Source organism: Camelus dromedarius, chromosome 12, assembly GCF_036321535.1.
Source record: "Camelus dromedarius isolate mCamDro1 chromosome 12, mCamDro1.pat, whole genome shotgun sequence".
NCBI classification, from domain to species: domain Eukaryota; kingdom Metazoa; phylum Chordata; class Mammalia; order Artiodactyla; family Camelidae; genus Camelus; species Camelus dromedarius.
This window is the reverse complement of record NC_087447.1, coordinates 7,691,460-7,714,302: the sequence shown is the minus strand read 5'-3', so window position 1 is coordinate 7,714,302 and position 22,843 is coordinate 7,691,460. Positions and strand designations below refer to the sequence as shown.

At 58.0% G+C, this 22,843-nt stretch overlaps 2 protein-coding genes across 4 annotated transcripts in view; one reads left to right on the top strand and one right to left on the bottom strand.

The window, feature by feature from the left end:
* MACROD1 (mono-ADP ribosylhydrolase 1) overlaps positions 1–22,843 on the bottom strand; it is a 143,563-nt gene that overhangs the window by 71,729 nt on the left and 48,991 nt on the right. The gene's annotated exons all lie outside the window — the stretch shown is intronic.
* The window catches only part of FLRT1 (fibronectin leucine rich transmembrane protein 1), a 76,818-nt gene that overhangs the window by 41,056 nt on the left and 12,919 nt on the right, over positions 1–22,843 (top strand). The window contains exon 2 of the mRNA XM_031448213.2: positions 21,178–22,074. The gene's annotated coding sequence lies outside the window, so the exon portion shown is untranslated. The remainder of the gene's footprint in view (positions 1–21,177; positions 22,075–22,843) is intronic.

Genomic DNA, 22,843 nt, shown 5'->3' with positions numbered 1-22,843 from the left:
CACAGGCAGGACTGAGCAGTAGATGATGGGGGTGGGGCAGAAATGTGGAGTGGGGTGAGGAAGAAGGCACTTCTATCTGGAGGTGTAGCCAGGTCTGGAGGAGCACTCGGGCCCAAGGAAGGAGCAATAGGGAGCCAGTGAAAGTTCTTGAGGGGGGGGGAAGTTTTAGCTCAGTGGTAGGGCACCTGCTTAGCATGCAGGAGGTCCTAGGTTCAATCCCCAGTACCTCCATTAAGAAATAAATACATAAGTAAGCCTAATTACTTCCCCCCAAAAAAACAATAAAAAAAATTTAAATCAAGTTCTTGAGTGAGGGAGTAGTGAGATTAAAGCTTGTCTTCAGTCATGAAAGAGGGAAGCAAGACTGTATCACGGGAAATGCTAAAATGACCTGGGTTCCAACCTCCGCTGAGTTATTTGTTCACTTGAGACTTCCTTTCCCTGAGCCTGGGTTTTTCTTCTTTATAAGCTTAGTTCAAACTCACTTAAAAAAAATTCACATGAGATAAAATTCTTCTAAAGTGTAGACTTCAGTGTTTTTTTTTCATACATTTGCAAAGTTGTGCAATCATTGCTTCTAATTCCAGAACATTTTCATCACTCCAAAAAGAAGCCTTAGGTTTGTCATCTGTAAAACGGGGACACAAATGGGCCCCTGAGTCACAGGGAGGTGGTGAGGGTTGAACAGGAGACTCCCTGTACACTGGTGTCTTTGACAAAGGAGGGTTACATTTATGATGCAGAACAGAGCCCTTTCCCATGTCCCCGTTTCACCCTTCCCTGTAGAACTTCCCTCCTCCATGTGCCCACTGCACAGACCCAGACTACTGAGGACCATTCAGAACCGGGAGTGAGCAAAGAGGGAGCAGGAGAGGTGGAGGAAGCCTCCAGGGGGGTTCTAGAATTTGAGGGGATTCCCGACTCTCCTGAGGTCCCAACCCTGACATTAGCAGAGTGTATTTAATGAAGGGACCCTCTGCCATCTTCCCCTGAAGGCCTATACTTTGTAATTCTTTTAAAATCAGTTACCATGAGTTTATCATGGTACCAGTTATCAAGTTACCAGTTTATCTGGAGTTTATCCCAGCACACTTGAAGCACCCTGGCACCGCGGTCCTGGAGCCTGGAGGTTCAGGATGTGGAGTGTGTCTGGTGTTCAATCTGGCCTCATAAATGCTTCTCCACTTGAACCCAACAGGTGAAGGGGTGGCTGAAGCCTGTTCCTACGGGCAGTGGGCCGCCCTGCCTCCCCACCCTGGAGGTCCCGCGCTGAGCTGGGCAGCCACCTGCTTCTTCCCACCTGCTTCCTTTGAGAGCAGCTGAGAAACCAGGGAGAGGGTGGGGTCCATTCTCCCAACTCACAGACATGATGAATAAAGCCAGGGTTCCAGGGGCCACTGGGTGGCGGAGCTGGGGGTTCAGCGGAGGAGGGTTCTGCTCCGGATCCCCTGGGCTCTCTCCTGGCTGCTGCTTACCACCTGGTGTTTCTAATGGGTGTGTAGTCCCCACGGCTGTGTCAACAAACTGACCATTCGCAGAATAGGCAGCTGCCTCCCAGGACAGGGTCACAAAGTGAGTGAGCTCCGGCATCCCAGACTGGGCCAGAGGGGCTCTCCTGCTCTGTGTGCCCCTAGGGCAGCCTGGCCGGCCTGTGGAGCAGGGGAGCTCTGTCCAGTTTCCTAGGCCCCTCCTGGCTGCTAGGCCTAGAGCTCCCCCCACCACCCTGGGCTTTGGGAGGAGAAGGATTTCGGGGAATTTGTAGAAGACAGGATGGGGGGCCCAGAGCAGCTGATGGCTGGGAAGCCAGGCCACACTCAGGGCAGGCTGGGAATTCTGGCTGGAGGAGGTGATGGTGATGGTGAGGGGGTTGGGGGAAGTTGGGGACTGGGCCAAGGGACTGAAGGTCAGGTCGGGACCAAGAGCAAGTTGTGGGAGGTGGACCAAGGCTATGGGAGTCAGAGCTCAAGGCTGAAGTAGGGTTCAGATCTGGGGTGAGGCTCAAGGGCCAGGAGTTGATGACCCCACCTTCAGATATACACACAAGGTAGGAGGGTGGGGTCCCCAGCCTGGAACCCCAAACCTCTACTCTTCTCCACCCTGCAGGCTCTAGGCACCCCAAGAGGGGCAGGCGGGGTGCTGAGGTGTCACCCAAAGGGGTTCCCCTCTGAGAGGAATCTGGGGAGAATTCCTGGACCTTGGCATTCATGAAGGTTGAGACGCCTTCCCCAGGCCACTTTCCCACAGCTCAGATTTCGACAGAACCTGGAAGGCCCCAGGATTCGGGGATGGGCTGTGTTGGCCCTGCCCCCCAGCTCTTCCATCCCCATCTGTGCCACCCTGACTTCTTCCTCCATCTTCTCTTCTAACTGTGAAAGTGCCCAAGAGCTGTTTGCATGTCCCATGTGCCGAGCGCCCTCTGGGTCTCCATTTCATCCTGTTAACAGCTGGGCATTATGATCCCCATTTTACAGGTGAGGAAACTGAGGCTCAGAGAGGTGAAGTGGCTCCACAGCAAAAATAAGTAAATAAAGAGCAGGATTTTAACCCAAGTCTGCTTCAGAGCCTGGGTTTTTCCCACCCCACCCACTCCCTCCTCTTGATCCTCTCGTATTAGGTTGTATTTCTGTAAGCTGCTGCAAATCCCTTAGGACGAGATGGGAATAAATAAATAAATACATAAGTAAATAATGAGAGGCTGCAGTGAGATGCTGAGACCGGGTCAGAGCTGGGAGTGGGGCACGGGACAGGACTATTTCTGAGTGTGTGTGTGTCTGTGTGTGTGTCTCTGTGTCCCCTGAGGTGCCCCAGCCCCAAGGCTGGGTCTCCTAAGGTCAAGGGTGAATTGGGGCTGACTTGCAGCACCCACTGAGGGGGTGGGGATGGGCACCAGCCCCGGGAGTGTGCTGGGTGCGTTGGAAGGGGCATGCATGTGTGGGGTTTGGGAGACTCGGCAGCAGAAGCAGCAGCATCTGGCTCCTCACCACGCTGCTCACTTCTTAGAGCCAAGTCCCTGCCGCTCTTGTTATAATGCAAATACGTTGACATGTTAATCCCTGCACCCTCGGGAGCACACTGGGAGGATTAGCCCAGCAACTGCAAGGGACAGAGCTGAGTCCCCAAGCAGGACGCAGGGCCCTCCAGCCCAGATTGGAGCAGAGGGTGGGAATGGCTGGTGTAGCTGGGGGAGGCTAAGCCCAGGCTCCCAGATCCCCAGGTGTCTGAAAGAAGGACCCTGGATTCCTGGGAGGGCTAAAGGGTAAAAGAAACCCCCAAGGGGGCCCTGTACCCCCTCAACACCTTGGCCCCAGCTCTGTGTGTGAGGGTGCTGGGCAGCCCGGGCTAAGGTCCAGCGTTGGTCAGGAGCTGGCAGACACCCAGTCTTCAGTGCAGACCCCCAGGCCCTGCTGTGGGGTGCTGTGAAGGGCTTCATTGCACAACTGGAGAAGAAAGGTGCCGGGTTCAGGCCCAACCTTTCCAGGTCCCTCAGGAGGCCAGGATGGTGGCATCGGAAGCTTGTCCCTCCCATCACGCATGCATGTGTGAGTTTGTGCAGACGTGAGCGGGTGCATGTAGGAGGGTGTGTGCACGCACTCCTGCTTTGTGCAATCCTGGATTATTGCAGCCTCCCCTCTTGTCAGCCTCCTCCCCAGGCCCAGGCAGAGCAATGACAGGGGCTCAGCCTCGGAAGGTGACATGGCTATTTCCAGGCCTGGATTCCTGCCAGCGCAGCAGAGCATGCGAGATTGTGTGTGTGTGTGAGAGAGAGAGAGTTCCAGAGAGGGGGTGCTCCTGTCCCCCAGCTGCACAGAGTCGCCCTCCCACCTTGCCTCTCCCCAGCCTGAGCCGGCCCAGCTCTCCCTCCTTGCACCATAACCCCCAACCTTAGACAGGACCTGGGAGGCAGCAGAGAAATTGCAGGGGGCAGTCTCTTCACTTCTCTGAGCCTCACTTTCCTTATATGTAAAATGGGTGGGCAGTTCCCACTCAAGAAAGCACCTAAGAGGGTCCTGAGGCATGGCAGAGGGGTGAGAATGGTGACAGGGCCACTCCAGCAGGGGGTCAGCCGGGAGTGAGCAGGGCTGTGCACGGGGCCTATGTGCTTGTGCTGCCTCAGCTCAGCCTTGGCCTCCATGCCCTGTACCTTGGGGACCCCAGCATTGTTCCTTATCCAGTCAGACTCAGCGAACCCAAAGCAGCACCCCCAAGTCCAAAGAGGTGACGTCCTGGCCCCGGTGGGGAGCAAGACCACAAGATTCTTAGAAAGTCAAAGACCCTCCTTGGCTCTGCAAACCCCCTGCTCCTCCACCTTGCAGCCTGGGCGCTGCCTTGTGACAGTGAGGGGAGACCCCATGCAGGGCCATAGTTACATTAGTACATCAGCTAATAACAACAGGTCCTATTTTACAGACTGTCCCATTTTACAGATGAGGAAACAGACTCCAGGAGGTTGAGTCACTTGCATAAGATCTAGCATGTTTGGGATTCTAGCCCAGACAGTTGGGGCCTAGGGAGGATCAGGGTGCGGGCATAAGACAGGGCTTGGGGACAGAGGGCAGCTGGGTGAGACACATTGGAGTGGTGAGATGAGTTGTCCAGGGTCACCTCCCGCAGCAAGGGGGCTGGTGGGCTTGGCTAGGCCCCTCTGGAGGCAGGTTGTCCCTGGGCCCTGAGGGAGGCCCTGGGGGGGGCCCTGAGGGAGGCCCTGGGGGAGGCAGTTCCCACCCAAAGCCCAGTCTGTCCTGTTCAATTTTGAGCTGAAGTGCAAACAAGGCTCAGTGCAAGCTGCTCCTGCCCCAAATCAAATTCGGTGCTGTGATTTCTCTGCGGGCGGCGGCCTGCCTTCCGGGGAGGGAGTGCGGGGGAGGCTGGCATGGCGGGGTTTGTGGGGTGGCCAGGCCCAACCCCAGGGCTGGCGGGCGGGAGCCATTTGTCTGAGGCAGCCAGCTCGGCTGGCCGGGATCTTCCACCCAAATTAAATTTTAACCCAGCTCATAAATCTTTCAAGTCCATCCCCTGCCACCTGCCAGGTCCGCCACAAGCCGGCACAGGGACAGCCTCGTCCGATGCTCCATGTGGCTGTGGGGCAGCGGGGTCTGCCTGCCTTGGGGAGAAGGGACCCTGAGGTTGGCCATGGGTCCAGCCTGGCTTCCCCAGGCAGAAGCTTGGTGTCATCGGCTGGGGGTCCTAAAGGCCTGGGCCAGGGTTCCAGTGGGGCTGTGGGTAGGAGCTGTCAGAAAGGCCCGGGTTCAAATCAAAGCTCCACCTCCTCCCGACAGGCCCACTGAGCTGGGTTTCCTAACTCTTCTGGGCCTCAGTTTGCTCAGCTGTGCAGTGAGGGGGAATCATAGCGTTCCCTGGAGGATGTGGGGGGGATGAGGAAGGGGATGTAGATAATGCCCTGGGGGCCACACGAGTGTGCTCTCCTGGAGGCCACCACAAACCCGCGCTGTCAGAAAGGTGGGCTGGGTGCCCCTTCCTGTCCCCACAGCGCTTACCCCAGCAGATAGTGAGTGGCCTTGTGGCTGAAGGGGAGGAGCAGTCTGGGAAGCCCACAGGCCTCCTTCCTTTGCCCCCTCCCCCCAGAGCACTGGGGGCTGCACCCTGGGGTGTGACAGGAGCCCCAGGGCTGCGATGGGGAGGGAAGGGGGACGGACTCAGCCACCCTGCCCAAGACCTTCTGTGCAGGACCAAAGAAGTCTTCCCTCAGCTGCTTATTTGCCATTTTATGGTGGCCACACGAACTGAAGTGCCAGCCCCACCTCAGGGGATAGACCATTCCTGGGCAGGGTGGGGGTGGGGCAGATCTCCCCTCCCCCAGCTTTCTACTCTCAAGTCCGAGCCTGCCCCTCCCTCTCTGCCCTCCCCTGGTCAACTCACTGCCTTCAGGGTGAAGTACAGACCCCTTCCCCACGAGCCCCCAGCTGACTGACCAGCTCCTGACCCCCGCCCACTGTGGGCTTCTCTCAGAAACTCCCAGAGCCAGCCTTCTCCCTGCCAGCTGACCCTGGCTCACACTACTCGTATCATATCATACATGTTGGATCATGTTTAGGGAAGAAAGGGAGGAGAGGAGGAAGGAGGGAGGGTTATCGTGCCCACAGGTGGCAGCATTCGGGGGTCTGTGACTTGCCCAGGTCCCCAGAGAGTCGCTGGCAGAGCCACACTGAGTGAGAATCTAACTTCATCCTCCATCCTTGCCCTGTGACCTCCGCAAGCCACCTAGAAACGGTGGCAGGAGGGAGCCTGCCAGCCCTTCCCGACCTGGCAGAGCTGATGCTGTCCTCTGTCCAAAATGGCAGGGTTACAGAGAGAAAAACCAGAGAAGCCTTTTCCACATGGAGACCCTGTCCCTGGCCCCCCACATCTGGCTGATGGCGCTGGAACACATGGGGTCCTGACGTTTGTAGGGTACCTGGCTCCCCACCCTTCACGATCTCCAGGTACTTGGCCCACCCTGCTCTGCTGGCCTTTTCTCACAGCGGCCCCTCAGCCACCTCCCACCTGATCTGCGCTCCAAGATGCATGTTTGTCCTGCCTAGTGGTGCACAATTAACATCCCCACCAGTAAACAATGCGGGGCCATATTTCACCCACACCCAAACGTGGACCACAAAAGCATGAAAATAAGCCGATGGCGCAGTCAAGTGAGGCCTGAAATTTGCGGGTCTGGAAGAGCGCACCTGCGCTGGCCCAGAAGCCCGTGCCTACCGTCCTCCTGCTCCGCCAGGGCCCCAGCCCTACCTCAGTGCCCAGAACTGGCCCCTCTGGAAGGCTCCCAGGACACAAAGAGGGAAATAACCCGGCTGCAGGCGCTGTCCCCTCCAAGAGCAGGCCAGACAGGGGCTCCTGCTTCTGCTGCCAGGGAGGGGGTGTGAGGGCAGATCAGGGCAGGGGAGCCACCCCTTGGTGGGCTCACCTCCCAGACCTTCCTCTGCTGCCACACCTGCTCCGCCCTCCCAAGCTGCAATCCAAGCCCCTTGCTCAGAGGAACAGGAGAACCTAGGCCAGGGCAGGGGCCCCTGCTGTGTGTCTGGCTCCCACCAAGCAGGTTGTGTTCTCTGGGCTCTAGAATGGGCAGGGTCAGGTGGGGCACACCCCTCACCATTGCCACCCCTTGATGGAGCTCTGGGCTAGAAGGAAGGGACCCAGGTCCCAGGTGCCCCAAGGTGATGGTGGCCCGTGGAATGTGCAAAGCTGGAGCCAGCATCCTGCCAGCCTCACTCCCCGCAGCCTGGATCTGGGTGGCTGGATGGCTGGATGCCTGGCCCAGCAAGGACATCTCTGCACTATGGGGTCCACTGACCATTTTCCTTGCCCTAGAGGGCAGGTGGTGGCTTAGCTTCCCTTAGTCTCTGGGATAAGGGAGAGGTCTGGATTGTGTCGGGGGGGAGCCCAGGCCTCCTCAGCTGTTTGAGGGCCCAGGGAGGACTCTGCCTTAGTCACCCAGCCCAGCATGGCTAGACAGACAGGTCCCCGCATCGGCACTGCCCCCATCACCACCTGTCTGCCTCTCCTGGCCTCCTTGTCTGGTTCCTCCCATAGACACTTGGACCCCCATGAGTCTCCTGCCCCCACCTAAGGGTCCCTGGGGACTCTTGTTACTCAGAACGTGCTTGCAAAAATAAAGTTGAGCCACCTGGGGACTCCTCCAGGTGAGTCGATTAAAGCCGCTGCATCCCCAGGGGAGAGACCAGGCAGGCGCCCTGGGAGCCGTAAGCAGGAGATGCAGGGGCCTGCACATCAGGAGGTTCCGCTACCAGGCAGGGCTGGGGAGGGGTGGCAGAGACTTGGAGGCAGGGAGACCAGGTTCAGCTCCAGCTCTGCCCCTCTGAGGCCATGGGACCTTGCACATAGCTGCTCTGGAAACCTCGGATTCCCCACCTGTGAAAGGGAAGCACCCATGCTTCCTTGGACATGCTCCTTGGAGGGCTGCCGCATGTGAAGGCCAGCCTCAGCAGGTAAGGCTGACGGTGCCCAGTAACCGCCAGCCTCCCCTTCCCCTGCTCACTTGGGAGAGCAGGTAGATTCTGCTGTCTCCTGCATGTGGAAGCTGGGCCGTGGCACCTGCCATGATGCTCTGTGATGCCTTAGATGCTGAGCTCTGCTGGGCAGAGCTGCCCAGCTCTGGACTCCCCATGAGGTATCTGCACCCCCCTCCAGCCCTGGGGGGCTCAGTACAGCCTCATCCTTTTGACTTAGCTCTCAGCACCCCAGTGCCAGTGCCCCCTGGTTTCCATGCCCCATCCCCAGTATCCCTCTCACAGGTACCTCCAGGGTCTGTTCCAGCACTGGGTCACACACTTGGACACCTGTGAGGGGCCGCCCACTGTGTGCCTGGCAGCCTCTGACAGTACCACCTCTCATCCCTGTGGCTCCAGGGTGCACGGCCCCTTACAGTTTGTCTCTCTTGGCCTTGAGCAGATCCTTCCTCCTCTTTGGGTTTTAGTTTTTCCATCTGTGCAGACTCCACACCAGGCTGCCCTTATCAGCTGTGTGACCCAGGGTGAGTCACTTAACTTCTCTGAGTCTCAGTTGCCTAGTCTGTGAAATGGGGACAATATGCTTCCTTGTAGGGTCACTAAGAGTATGAAGTGAGTCAATGCAGGCAGTAGAAGACTTTGAACCTGCATGGCACACAGGAGGCCCTCAGGAGGTGGAAGCGGCTCTTCTGTTTTTCCTTGGCAGGGGATCAGAGAGTAATGGAGGGGCAGTTCGCAAAGCATGGACAGAGTTAGGGAAATCAGCATAGGAAGGGGAGGCTCTCTGGGCTGGCGACAGTAGAGAGCTGTTCCTGCTCATGCCTTATGGGGAGGAGAGACTGTGGTTACCAACCCAGAGCTGTCAGCAGGTCCCCAACAAGAGAGGGATGCAGCCAGGGAGTCTGTCTCTACCTGGCTCTCCTCCCTCCCTCTGCACAGCTGCTCCCCTGGCCAAGCCCAGCTGGAAGCCAGGGCTCCAGGAGCCTGTTGGTGACCACAGCCTGCTGGGCCCGGAGTAGGGTAGAGAGTGATCTGCAGGGGTGGCATGCACAGCCTGTCAAAGTCCAGCGGGCCTTGCATCAGATGTAGATATGATGGTGACCCACGGGCTCTTGGTCAGAAGGAACAGGGTCCCAGCCTTGACTCAGCTGCTTACTAGCTGTGAGACCAGAGTACAGTGACAGGCTGTCCTGGGTTGCCTGGGATTTGTGCTAAAACTGGGGGAGTCCCAGGCAAACCAGGACCTGTAGGTCACCCAGGACCTGGGTCCAGCTACCTAACGTCTCTGGGCCTCAGCTTCCTCATCTGTAATACGGAGAAGGAGCCTCGACCTGGGGGAGTGGGATTGGGAAAACCCAATCAGACCCAGCAGGGCAGACGGATGGGCATGCAGGTCTCTAGCCCTCGCCCATCCTCGGGAAATGGATCCAAGGGTGTTTTTCCTGACCAGGAGCCTAATAGTCCGCAGTTATTTATCGTCGTGTTTCTTAGTGGGTAGGAAAGCCACAAATGAGTATATTCAGGCAGCAGGGCACAATTATTGAGCCCAGTGCTTTATTTCCCCATCTTGTCTCCAGTCCGGGCCAGCTTTGGGTTGATAATAATTTATGATGCAGCCCCCGCAGCAGAGGGGAGGTGGCCAAAAAAACTCATTTGCTTGGAGTCACCCTCCCTGTACCTGCTCTGCGCTCACAGGTGGCTGTGGCGGCTGGGGTGTGGGCTGGGGAGGGAGGCCAGTGGCCCAGCTTGTGCGGGAGGAGGCAAAGTAGAAGTGCAGTGCTGGCTGCAGGGGCATCACTGGAGAGGAGTGGAGGGGAGGGGAGAGGGGAGGGGAGGGAGGAGAGGAGGGGAGGGGAGGGGAGGGAGGAGAGGAGGGGAGGGAGGAGAGGAGGGGAGGGGAGGGAGGAGGGGAGGGAGGAGGGGAGGGAGGAGGGGAGGGGAGGGGGAGGGGAGGGGAGGGAGGAGGGAAGGGGAGAGGAGCCGGCAGAGAGAATACTGACCAACCCCAAGCTTGTCCCTGACCACCAATCAGTCCCACATTCTGAGCCAGAAGCATCACAAGACCAAAATGGGGCACAGGGACAGTGGTGGGCCCCTCCACCAACTGGTTTGGGGTTTGTCTCAGGTAGGACCCCAGGGGAGCCGTGCCTGAGATGGGGTCCTGAGCCTGAGCCTTTGGGAAAAACCTAAGGGAGGATGTGAACTGGGAGAGGGCAGGGGAAGGGACAAGCCCAGCGGTGGCCCCTGGCCAGGATCTGATCCACAGGGTAGAGGGGCACCAGGGCAGAAATCGCACAGAATGGAGTCTCACTGAGGCCTCAGGGCCAGTCAGTGTTCTCTGGGACCCTGTCTGCTGGAGGAGAAGGAGTGGGGAGAAGGCATGAGAGGAGAGGCAGCCACCACTCCCAGTGCCTGGAGGCCTCCACCTGGGGTTCCCAGAGCCTGTGCCAGCGTGTATCCTGCGGTGGAAGGAACAGGGCTGGGATCTGGGTTTCATAATTTATGAAGCTGATTTCATCAGGTTTCATGTTCTGTCATGTGTCCTGCCATGACAATTTCATTCTTCCCTTTGGGGACATGAGGATGCTAAAATGGGATGTTGTGGGAGAGGAGGCTCTGAGCTAAGCTCATGTCCCAGGGCCAGCCAGGCTGGTGCGAGGGAGAGTCAGACCTGGGAGGAGCTGGCTAGTCTTGGGGAGTGGGGTTGTGGGAAGGCGTGGGTTCCCCAGAGGTCTGGTCTGGCAGAGAGGGAGGGGATGCCAAGGGAAGAGCATTACTGAGAGCACTTGTCTCGGGGGTTATAATACTAATAATAACCGCTGGCTTCTATACGTGCGTAGAGCGCCAGGCTGGTCCTGAGGGCATCCTCACGGTACCTCCTTTGATCGTCACCACAGGCCCACCAGGCTGCTTCCCTCATGACTGCATCTCATAGATACGGAAATGGGACACTCAGAGACACACTGACCCCAAGTAACACAGCTATTGAAGCTGCACAAGGGGTTCAGCTCCGATCACTGACCCCAGGCTGTTAACCATCTGTTCTCTCTGTAACAGCCATCCTAACTTTGCAGCCACATCCCAGCGTCCCAAGGAGGCAGCTGGGGCCCCAAGAGGTCAAGGGCTCATCCAAGGTCATCTGGTGCTGAAACACTCTCCCTGTCTCTCTTTCCTGGGCCCATTCTGGGCCCTCCCTCTGTCCCTACTCTGACCCCAACTCCATCTGGGGAGGCCTCAGGCTCCATTTTCTGACAGGAGCTGGGCAGAAACCTAATTTGCAAGTGACAGACAGGGGAGAGGGAGCCTGGCTGCCCACATTTAATTAAAGGGGCTCCCTCCTGAAGGCCTCAAAACACAACCTTCCCCAGCCAGGACCTGCAGCATGCCCTGGTGTGTTCAGAAGGCCAGCCTGGGCCCCTGCTCCTGTCCATCACCCACTGGAAAATGGGCCTGTTTTAGGGGCAACACGGTAGTCTTGGGATAGCGGGTAGTACCACATAGGGCTGACCCCCTCCTGGCCCTCATCGGGTGCCGTGTAGCCATCGGGTGGTGGTGGTGCACATACGTTTTCAAGGCCAGCCGCCCAGAGAAGCTCTGAACACAGCATCAAGGAGGGCCCCTACTTCCACCACTGATGCCTCCCTTCCCTTGTCTTTCCGTCTGGCTCTTAAAAAAATTAAACACGGATGGTTTCATCTTGGGAGAATTAGTATTCCAGGCAGGGCTGGGGGATGTGATCGGAATGTCAAGGCGGGAGCCACAGAGCTGGAAGGGAAGGGAAAAGGTGCTGTGCCTGGCGGGGGGCCCTGGGCTGGGGGCCAAGAGGGCTTGGTGGGTGTGGGTGGGGCCTGCGTGGGGCAGGCTGCTTCCAGCCCCCCTCGCCTGGCCTGGCCACCAGGGGAAGGGATGAGGCTGAGTGTGGCTGGAGGGGATGGCATCGGGTCCAGGGCTGGAGGAGGAGATGGGGGTGGCTCAAGACAGAGACTACATCTGGCCGGGACACACAGCTTCCCGTGGCCCCAGCCCAGCTCATCTACACATCCATTCCCTCCTTTATCTGGCCCTCGTTTGCTGATGTGTGTGCCTACTGTGTGCCAGGCACCGAGCTTGGTCCCAGGGGGCGAAGGGCAGACATGCTGTCCTCACCACTGCCCGGCACACAGCAACTTACCAAACATCATATGCGTCTCCCAGAGCATGTTCTGAAGAACATGCCAGTTTTGGGAGGTTAACAGGGAACCGCCAGAGCGAACAGAATTAAACTAATATCTTGGAGGCAGGACTTCTCAGAGCCTTTAACCCACGAGCACGCCCTGTGAACCGGGTGGGGGAGAGCCAGCCTGCAGCCTCCCGCAGGTCTGAGCACAGCCCTCCAGCCCCGGCCACACCGGAACTGTGCTGTGGGCGCCGAGCCGAGACAAGAGCGAGTCTGTGTTCAGGCTCCATGGTGAACCTACTGTGTGACCTTGGGCAGGCTCCTGAATATCTCTGTGTCCTCACGTGGAAAATTGAAACGGTAATAACGGTGCCTGCGGGTTCAGTGAGGTGGTGTAAGAGCGGTGCCACGTCAGACTTAATACGGGGCTGCTGCTGCTGTCGCTGTTATTGTGTTATTATTACCCGCATGAAGCACTTAGCTCTGTGGGCCTGGGCTGTAGTCAGAACCCAATCAGATTAGCTATGGTTAGTGTCACTGCTGTTGACACAGTCCTTGCCCTGAAGAGGTCACAGGCTGGGGGTTAAAGACAATTAGAGTCCAGGGCGGAGAGTCCAGGGACCAGGGCTGGGAGGAGGAGGACGGAGGTAGCCAGAGGGAGCACCAGCATGGCTGCAAGCGCAGACCCCAGGGGAAGGAAGCCTGGGTCGCGTAGGATGCCCCCCCTCAATGTGTTCATCCTGGTCAACCCTCACTGCCAAGTGTCTGTCCGGCCTGGGCCTCGGACACTCCTGGCGATGGTAGTCTGGCCTGTCTTTGGGCATCTCTGCCTGTTACAGATTTCTTCCTCAACTGAATCCCTCCTGGTGCTTCTAGTTCTTGGGCCTCCCAGAATAGGTTGTTCTTCCTTCTCCAGGTCAGCTGTCCAGAAAATGGAGCACAGGGGAACAGCTCTCTTCCCAGAATGGCCCCACCCTGCTCCATCACTGTCCTGGCCAGTTCTCATCACTCTGGGCCTCATCCTCCTGTGCCTCTTGTGGAGCCCAGACTGAATAGAGTTCCTGTTCAGTCTGAGCTGGGCAGAAGCAGGGAGGGTGCAGGGTGGCAAGGATCTCCTGCAATGTATAGTCTGTCCCTCCTTTAATGCAGCCCGTCCAGAACCAGGAGCCAGGGCCCTTGGTGTCTGGAGCAGTCAGCACCTTGCTCTGCAGACACAGAGGAGGCCAGGCTGATAGACAGCAGGACTCCAGGGGAGCCCAAGGAGCCATTCTAAAGCAGGCTGGGGATAAGGGAGGGTCAGGGAAGGCTTTCTGGAGGAGGGGGCACTTGTCAGCCAGAAACAAATGGCAGGCCGCCAGAGCTAAGACCTTTTGAGTCACCCAGTCCACCCCATCTGACTGCAGGGAGACTGGCAGAGCCATTTGGCTGCTTACATCATAGGCCAGACTCCAGAAGCCAACTACACAGGTGCAGTAGGAGGGATAATTTATCTCTAGGAAATGTGGCTCGGGGAGGCCAACCATAGAGACCTGGCAATGCTGGACTCCCAGCTGCTTGTCTACCAGGATTCAGAAAGTCCCTATCCACCATGACCATGGCATCCTTGGCTGACCCCGGCTGTTCATGGTGTGTGTGTCAGGGAGTGGTACTGAGGCCAAGCAATTCCACAAGGTCACACCCAGGTCAGGGGACTAAGAATTGCTTTAGCCCAGGCCTCCTGTCTGGGCCTGTATCCTGGGAGGCAAGTGCCCATGTTTTGGTGGCCACAGGACAGGGAAGCAGCTGCTGGGCGAGGCCAGCCCATTGCTCCAGGAGCGAAGGTACCAGGGGCCTCGTTAGCCACAGCTTCAAAGAGCCCCATTATTAACAAAGTGCACTGTGAATCCTTTTTCTTCCTCTTTCTAGCCTTAAGGCCGAATCCCAAATGAAAAGGAAAATATACAATGAGTGGCAATGAGGAAGCCTCTGAGAAAAGGCAGGCGGCTGCCGGAGCATCATTCCACCCTCGTGTGAGGTGTGGGCTTCCTTTCTTTATTTAAAAGAGTCTCTCTCTCTCTCTTCCCTTCCTCCCAGTTCAGCTGGTCTCTCAGGCTGCGCTTTAAGTCTTTTTGAAGTGCTACAACCATTTTCTCCTCTTTCAATTAACAACAAGAAAAGGAAGCTAATAGCTTCCTGAGCCACTCGCTGTAAATATTAACAAAGTCTGGCCGCCTGGCCTGGGCGCGCAGCATTGCTCCCGGCCGGAGAGTGAGTTTACGGGAAGAAGGGGAGGGGGCAAGAGATTTCCAACACAGAGGCAAAAATCCCTTGGCACAGGCTTCTGCTGGTGCAGGGAAACCAGAGAGCCAGGGGAGCCGGGAGAGAGGGCGCCTGTTCCTGGGGACCAGAGGCTGGCACAGCTGGCGAGAGGGAAGTGGACGCTTCTGGAAAAAAAGGCAGCTTCCACTGGCTGCACCTGGGTAACTTGGAGGGCGCAGGTCCGTGGCCTGGAAGCCCCTGCTCACAGCTTTGAGTATGGTCAGTGGTGGAGGTCTAAGGAGGAGTGGCATTTTGGATGCAGCAGCTGGAGGGGTGCTGATGGTCCCCAGGGTACATGCTGGATCCTGGGCCCCTACCTGTGCCCACAGGGCAAATCTGAGGCAGGGGTAGGGGCCAAGGGAAGGGGCGGTGAAGGGGAACTAACACCGTTGGAGCAGAGTCTAGGTTCCAAAAGCTCCTTAGCCTGCTCCCATGGGGCACCTCTAACCATGACCCCCAGGGCCTACCAGACACACCAGCAAAATCCCGCTTCAAACATCTGCTCAAGAGCTATGGCGCGCAGACTGTAAGACCCATCTCCTGGCCAGGGGCCCGGGCGAGAGCACGCAGAGGCTGATGACTGGGAGGGGACTGGGTCTTGTCTGGTGCTCCCACCACCCACATCCACTGAGGGCCCACCCAGCTAAGAGCTCACAGTGGGGCACAGTGGCAAACACATGGCCACTCTTCTGCTGGCAAAAGCAGGTCAATTTCCCGAGAAAGGCCCAGCCTTCGCTGTGTGCACCAGACTCATCCTCCCCGGGCTCCCATGGGCTGGACACAGACCCTCATGTACAGAAACAGAGTTACAACAAGCCCTGCAGGGTAGAGCCGGTAGGCAGCTCCCTCCCGGAAGTCACGGGCAGGGGGCAAAGGCTGCACATGTCCCCTGTCGTGCACAGGCAGGCTCGGGCCACTGTGGCCCTCTCTGCGGGCAGAGGGGCAGGCCTTGGAGGACCGTGTGTTCTCCCCTCCCTGCCCCTCCCAAACATCAGAGCCACCTGCAGCGCCCCCGTGGGAGGGTCTCCCTGCCCACAGGCCGAGAGCAGCGGTCATGAGCCCGGCTGAGTGCCAGGAGCCCTTGGCTGGCCTGTGCCCTTGCCAGCTCTCGCAGCTCCCGCCACACGCAGTCCCTCCCACCGCCCGCTGGCTCAGAGGAGATTTCAAAGGCACGAGAGCACTCCAGGCGCAGGAGGCCTCTTCAGGCGCCTGCCTCTCTTCTTTCCCGCTGCTGCCCAGGGATGACAGTGCCCACTCAGCGGCCTTTCTGGGTCCCTGATGCTCAGCCACGTTATAGGGGCAGCACCCTGGCCCCCAGGCCCCAGGGGAGGGGCTGCTAGGCCCAGGGGCAGGCGGGCAGCAGGGGCCAAGAGTCCAGGCCAATGTGGCCCCTGGGCTGCTCTCCCAGCCCAGCACCAGGGGATGAGAGTGATTCCCAGGCCACCTCTGGCCACTGCCGCCCTTGTTCCCCAGGTCCTGGCTCCCACCCAGACAGGAAGGAGGACAGCCCATCGTGGTGGGCATCCCGGGGTTTTTCTCCAGAGAAGCTCTGTCCTGGAAGAGCAGCCCCCAGGGAACGCTGAGCCATTGGCTTCTCTACTCTGGGTACTGCCCTCCTGGTCCCCCCGTGGTCTGTCCCTGAGGGTGGGCGCTGGCAGGGGGCGTGGGCTCCGGAGGCCGCCTGCAGACTGGCTCACACACTTGCTCACACAGCCGTCCTGGAACGTCTGGGTTTTGTCAGGAAATGGTTTAATTAGCAGCGTGGAAGCTCGGAGGGCTCACGCCTGAACGCAGGCTCTCACCTCCTCCCCTTCTCACCTGCTGCGCTGTGTGGGTGCCAAGCCCGGAGGCCAGAGCGAGTGAGAAGGGGGCAGGCTGGGGCCATCTCGGTGCAGAGGGAGGAGCTGGAGCCTCCAACATGCCCCCTCCGGAGGCCTTCCTGCTGCCCTTCCTGCTGCCCTTCCTGGGGCACCTAGAACCTGCATCCCCTTCAGGCAGGCTTGGAGCCCCCAGCAGGCAAGCCACCCATGATGCTGCTTCATAGGGTCATGAGAGCACTCAGCCACCCTCCGGCAAGGAGAAGGGGGAGGGAACCCACTCAGCCCCTGGCCTGTCTTCAGGGAGGCCTCCGAATCAGCCCCTTCCCCACCCCTTTCCTGGGGACACTGTTCCAGCCCCTCACTCGTCCCCTCCCATGTATCCTGGTCCCTCCAGTTCTCCACAAAGGTCTGGTCATGCCCCTCCCTGCCTGGGCACCCACTCTGGCTCCCCACTACCCTCAGTATGAAGACCAGGCCCCTCAGTAGAGCATTCAAAACTCCCCCCTAGGCCAGAATTCCATCTCCCACTTCAGCTCTGCTCACTGTCCTCCACAAACTCAGGGCTTTGGGACACCAGCCTTCTGACTGCAACAAGCCCTTCCTACCTCTGAGCCTCTTCATATGCTATTCCCTCAGCCTGAAATGCCCTTCCTGCCCAACCCTCTACCCTGCTGACTGTGTTTAGGAACAGACCACACTCCCAAAGGGAAAAGCTCTCCCTTCCCAGTGGTCCTGACCCCCAGCCCTCTGCCCCCAGAGAGAGGGAACATGACAGTGACAACGCCCGGGTCCATGCTGGCACAAACAAGGAGTGACCCACACAAGGCAGTGAGGGAGAAGGGACAGGCCCTGTGGATGGCTGTCCTGGTGGGATGAAGTCAGCAGCCATTGGAACAAACTCCAGTTTTGAGCCACAAAGAGCCTTTTCATCTCTAAAGATTGGACACAGATGTTGACCTCAGCCTGGAAGTCTAAAATGAAAGAACACCCTGGGTCTCCCAGCTCACACCAGCTTTGACCTGCTTACAATGATCTAAACTCTGCCCTCTCTGCCACAGGGCAGCTCTGCCCAGGGAAGGGGGCAGGCGTGTTATTCATTTATAATGCTACTCGGCTAAGTCACCAGCCATAAAGCCCACCTGGGTCTCCAGCAGCACATACAGGCGTCTGATGAATGACACACACATAAAAATCCATCCCGAAGAGCCATAGGCTGGAAAGAAGCAGGAGGGCTAATTGCTAACATACGAATTAATATCAGTGAGTACCAATCTTCAAGGCAGGTGGGAACTGTAAAACTGAAAAGCGTTTCTACTTCAGGTGGGAGCCCCGAGGTCCAAAGGTGGAGCAGTGGCCCTGGAAGGCGGCTAGGTGGTCAGAGGGAACCCTGGCCACACCTGCCCCACTCTAGCTTGCCACTGAGCTCACATATGACTCTTGTGATGCGAGAGTCTGGAGGACCTCAGAACCACAGCACAGCGTCACCTCCCCCAGGAAGCCCACTGTGACCCAGTCACTGCCCCCACATCCAGGCTGGGCAAGGCGGGGCTTTGGCTCTGCTAGAGCCCTGTGTGTGTTTCTCACACTGTGGCCCTCTGCAAGCCAGTGGCCTCCCCACTGGACCACGAACTCCTGGAGGACAGGGGCTCCTCTTTGGATCCCTGTGTCTTGCACGGTGGCAGAAGCATGATGGAACTCAGTACCTGTTTGCCAGATAGATGGATGAATGGGTGAAGAGATGAAAAATTGGACAGTCAGAAAGATGGACAGGTAGATGGATGAATGGAGAGATAGAGGGTGGGAGAGAGGGCTGTACAGACAGATGGATGGGGAGATGGACAGATGGATGGAAAGGTGGATAGGTAGACGGATGGATGGAGAGATAAATGGACGGATGGATGGATGGGGAGATGGATGACTGCACAAGAGGGGCTCAGGAGAAACCTAAGGTCCCTGGGTGCAGTGGGCCCAAGGGCCACCTTGTGTTTCTATTGCACTGAGACTTGGGGTTGTGCAGGGAGAAGAGAACTGGCCCAGAGTTTGAAGTACTGGCTGTCACGTAGGTCATACAAACTGAGACAAGTCCCCCCTTCTCAGTGTCACTACACAGTGGGGACAGTCCTCCCCGCCCTGTCAGGTGAGCTGGGTTGTCCCAAGGCCCAGGGGAGATGGCAAAGCAGAAATGACTTGGAAAAGGATAAGGGACATTGTCTCCTTGTAAACTGCACATACGTACAGGCAGATAGATCTGGCCAAAATGCCAAGAATGAAGTAGAGAGGGGGGATTGTGCACTTGGCTTTCTTTCCTCCCTTTCAAATTTCTTTTAATACAGTTATGATGTTTTTATTTATAACAAAAAGTAAAATTGTGTAAGCATCTCAAGTACTTACAGATGGAAGCTTTTATTATGTTGACCCAAAAAAATGGTTCTCTGGCACCCGAACGCAGGGACCAGACCTATGGGAAGAGAGGACAGCCGAGGCGAGGAGGCTGAGCAGAGGCTGTCCTGTGGTCACAATGCCCAGAACTGGCCAAAGAGTGGCTCCCAGTTAATGAGCTGTTGGGACCACACAGATTCACTCTGTCCTCGGTCGGCTTGACCGGCCGCATAGAAAGTCCACATACAACCATCGACTTTGCTTGCACGGTGTGGCCTTGGCTTATTCCAGCCAGTAGTGTGGCTGCTAGGGACTCTGTGGCCGTGACGGTAGGGGTGCGCCAGGACGGCTCACTGCTATGTGTTCCTGGGTCCAGTGCACAAGGTGGCCATTCACAATCACCTTCACGCACCCACACGTGCAAAGTCCTTACACCTTGCAAGCACTGCAGCCAGGCTGCACTAGGAGTACACACCCCACCCAGACGCCCGAGAGGCACCTGCTCACCCAGGGCAGAAACACTCGAGGAGCCCACGTCCTCAGTGGGGCCTGGGGCGTGCATGCTGCCTAGTTCCCAGGAGAACCACACGCAGGGAAGGGGAGGTGCAGGGAAGGGGGACCCAGAATGCACAAAGCTGGACAGGCTCACCGAGAGCCTTGCTTGGACCCTTGATTTTCTACTTGAGAAAGCAGAGTGGGGCATTCACTGGGTGCATTTATTAAGTACCTACTGTGGGCAAGGCACTGACTCAGGCACCGGGAGATCAGCCTCGGACAAGCAGATGTGGTCCCTTCCTTGAACCAGGAAGACAATTCCTTTCAAGATATTATGTCATTGGTGTCAGGGTTTGTGCAACCTTGCGGACGGACAGGAAGGGAGGGGGGATGTTGGGTGGACTCTTGCAGGAGAGGGAACAGCATGGGGAAGGGCAGGGGCCAGCTTGGGGAGTTAGGGGGAGGTGGTGGGAGACGAGGTGGGGGAATCAGGCAAGGCCGGGTCTGGTGGGCCTTGGAGGCTGCCTAGGAGTTCACCTTTATCCCAGGGGCTGTGGGAAGGGCCTGATAAAGCTGCCTTCCTGGATTCCCAATCTCAAAAGCAGAGCTCTATCCTGGGGGATCAGCCGGCCATGGCTGCCTGGAGCCTCAGCTCTGAGGACACTGCCACCATCCTCTCTAAATACAGAGGCCCAGCTGCCTCTGCCCCTACCCCCACCCACCACGGTATAAAATAGTTTCCTCATCCTAGTCAGGGAGGCAGATGACCTCACTGGGCTCTTTCCGTCTCTCGCTTTCATAGAGAAATTACAGTTTATAATTGGATGAAATCACACGGGTGTAAGAGTAACAAGAGCCAGGCGGGAGCCCAGCATTCACCCCTCGTATGGGGACTTTGTCATCCTCTTCCCTCCTGTCTACCCCCAACCCTGCCCCTTCCCAGGGGGCCGCACCCCACCTGCCTGTTCACACCCTGAGGATTCACCAGACCCTAGCCATTCAGGATAGATGTCCCATGGGTTCCAAAACCTTGGTGGTTCTTAAACCTCCTGGCACCTGGGAAAGCTTGTCCCAAAACCTTCCTGCTTAGCCAGTCAACCCGTCAGCCTCAGGCTGCCCTCCACCTGGCCAGCACCTGCCCCTCTTCCCACACGCCCTCCCTGCTGGGCTGGACGCCCAGTGCACGGTGACCCCCGACCCCTACAGTCTGGGCTCTAGACTTATTAAAACAAGCACCCTGAAATATCCATGTTTTTATTTGCAACAGCCCCAGACAACGTGCATTTCTCAAATCAGCCACCTTCGTCCCTACAAAGAAAAGTGCCCAGATGCAGCCAAGCCCGTCTGGATCCGATTTCAAACCAGAGCTAACACTCTCAGATGTGTAATAAAAGCCCTTTTCCAAAGAGGGGCTCCTGCAGGGGGAATATGGACACCAGGGCACCGTGGGCCTTCAACATGCCACGCTAATGAGAGGCGACCCGGAGGGCTCTGGTGGTTTTAGATGCTAAGGAAGAGCTGGCCCTGCCCCCAGGTCTCCCTGGAAGGGGAGGGTGGCCGCAGAGGGAGGCCAGGGATGCCACTTCCCTGCGTCCCTGATGCTCCTGCTCCCCACCGTGGGGAGAGGCAGCACTGGTTCTGAAAGCCAAGGCCGTGGTGGCCCAGTTGGATCCTTTGAATGACATTTCGCAAGAGGAGCAGGTGCCGGGAGAAGTGAAGCTAGCTCTGGGCCAGGCGTGCGGCCCCGGCACAGCCAGGAGCCCTCAGAACTTCATTTGCCTCGTCCCAGTCCTCCCACCCCCAGGAAAAGGGAAAGGAGGGAGCTGCAGGGAAGGGTGCTGGGCACGGCCAGCTGTTTGTGATCTGGATTTGAAAAGAGAAGAGAGATGGCAGAGAATAATCCCAGCCCCCTCACAGATCACGGGAAAGGGACATTCAAGAAAACAGGTTTCCGGAGGGATGGGAGGAGAGGGGGCTGCAGCCCAGGCTGGCTGTCCTGCGTGGCTCCTCATTTCCCGGGGCTTCATCACTCGTATTGTTTTTTTGGCAGGTGAGAAGGCAGGGAGTGGGTGAGAAGGACTCCTTGGACAGACAAGACCGGGGGTGAAGCAGGAATAACCCGTCTGCCTACCTCCCCAGCAAGAAAACCTTTCTACGAACAGGAGCAGCCAAGCAGGACTGAGCACCCCCCCCACCAAACATCTTCCCGAAGAGGGGCGTGTGGGGCCTGACAGCTCAGCGGCGCACATCAGCAGCTCCAGCCCCGCGGTGAACATCTGAACTCCTCAGCGGGGTAATGGGCCCCCTCCTCCCCACCGGAGACACAGCCTGAGTGGCAGAAATACCCATTCTTTGGAGAGCGGCTCCCTCTCAGCTCTGTCACGCAAGAACGCTCTCTGTACCGGAGCCCATTCTGCCAAGTGATTTAAAGGGATTTTAAAAAAAAAACAAAAACTTGGTAAAGAAAAAGGGGTAAAAGCCACGCAGAAGGCTTTCAGAGGAGGCGGTGGCCAACAGACAAAAGGGCGAAAGTTGAACGAGGGCTGCGAGACCATTCTTCTCCGGATGGGTGCCAGGCCATAGGGCATGCCTGGGGAGCAGGGGCCCAGAACACCCTCGGGCTGTGCACGGGAGTCCCGGGGACTCGGGGGGCACCCCTGCAGGCCCCTCATGAGAGCCCCTCACTCCGGGGGGGAGAAGCCAGCAGGGCCCGCAGCCTAGGGCACGGAGGATGCTGCTCTGGACCCGCAGCCACTTTTGAACGCAAGGAGCCCAGCAAGGTCTCCTCCCTGTGCCCCGGGCGCCGCTGGCACCACCCAACAACAAGGTCTGTGGTCCGCGCGCCAAGTGCCAAGGCCAGCAGGCGGGCATGTGAGCAAGGCCCGGGCCCACCTCGACCACAAGCACAGCATCCAGAGTGGCGGGCTCCCAGGCTATAGCGCAGGAGGTAAGGCAGATGCAGCTGGGTCTGGACGGGCTGGGAAGGCCCCGCGGCTCCTGGGCCCAGAGGGCGCAGTGCACCTAGTTCTCTGGGGACTGCTAGTGCCTGCTGTCTTTGAGCTGGGTCACGTTCCCAGGTCTGCAGCTCCATCCCACCCACCCAGCGTGTGCAGTTACAGCAACTAGTGGTATCTACTTGCCAGGGGAGGGGTCATTTGCTACCTCGTGGGTCCCCCCTCCCTATGCCATTGGTCTCTGTCCCAGGGTGGGTGGCCCTTTCCTGGAGTAGGACTACTGCCCCTCCCCCTGCCGTGGCCCCACTGCACAGCCCCCCTCAGGGGAGAGACATCTCACTCTGAGTTGAAACCAAAGGGGGCAGCCCTGAGGCCTAAGGGAGGCAGGACTTTTGGTGACCTAGCCCCTGGCCATGACACCTACTGCCCTCCAACTGGAAGGGGTTCACAAGTCCTCTCCATCCTGGCCTGCCTCTCCCCTGGCCAGGAGGACCCAGGGTAGGAGTGATCCAAAGCCACTGTCCAAGGCCCGTACCTGTTGGCCCTCGGGCATCATCTGCTCTGGTCTCCAGTTCAGCCCCTTTGTTGGTGAGAGTGGCATGATGGGTCCCAGAGACAGGCAGTAAGTGCCCTAAGGTCACAGAGAAGCAGTGAGCACCTGGAGGGCAGGGTCTTGCCTAGGGGACAGGAACTACTCCTCCAGATCCCCAGAGGCCAGAAGGGAGGGCCTCGTGCCTCCCCAAATACAAATCCTAGGCAACC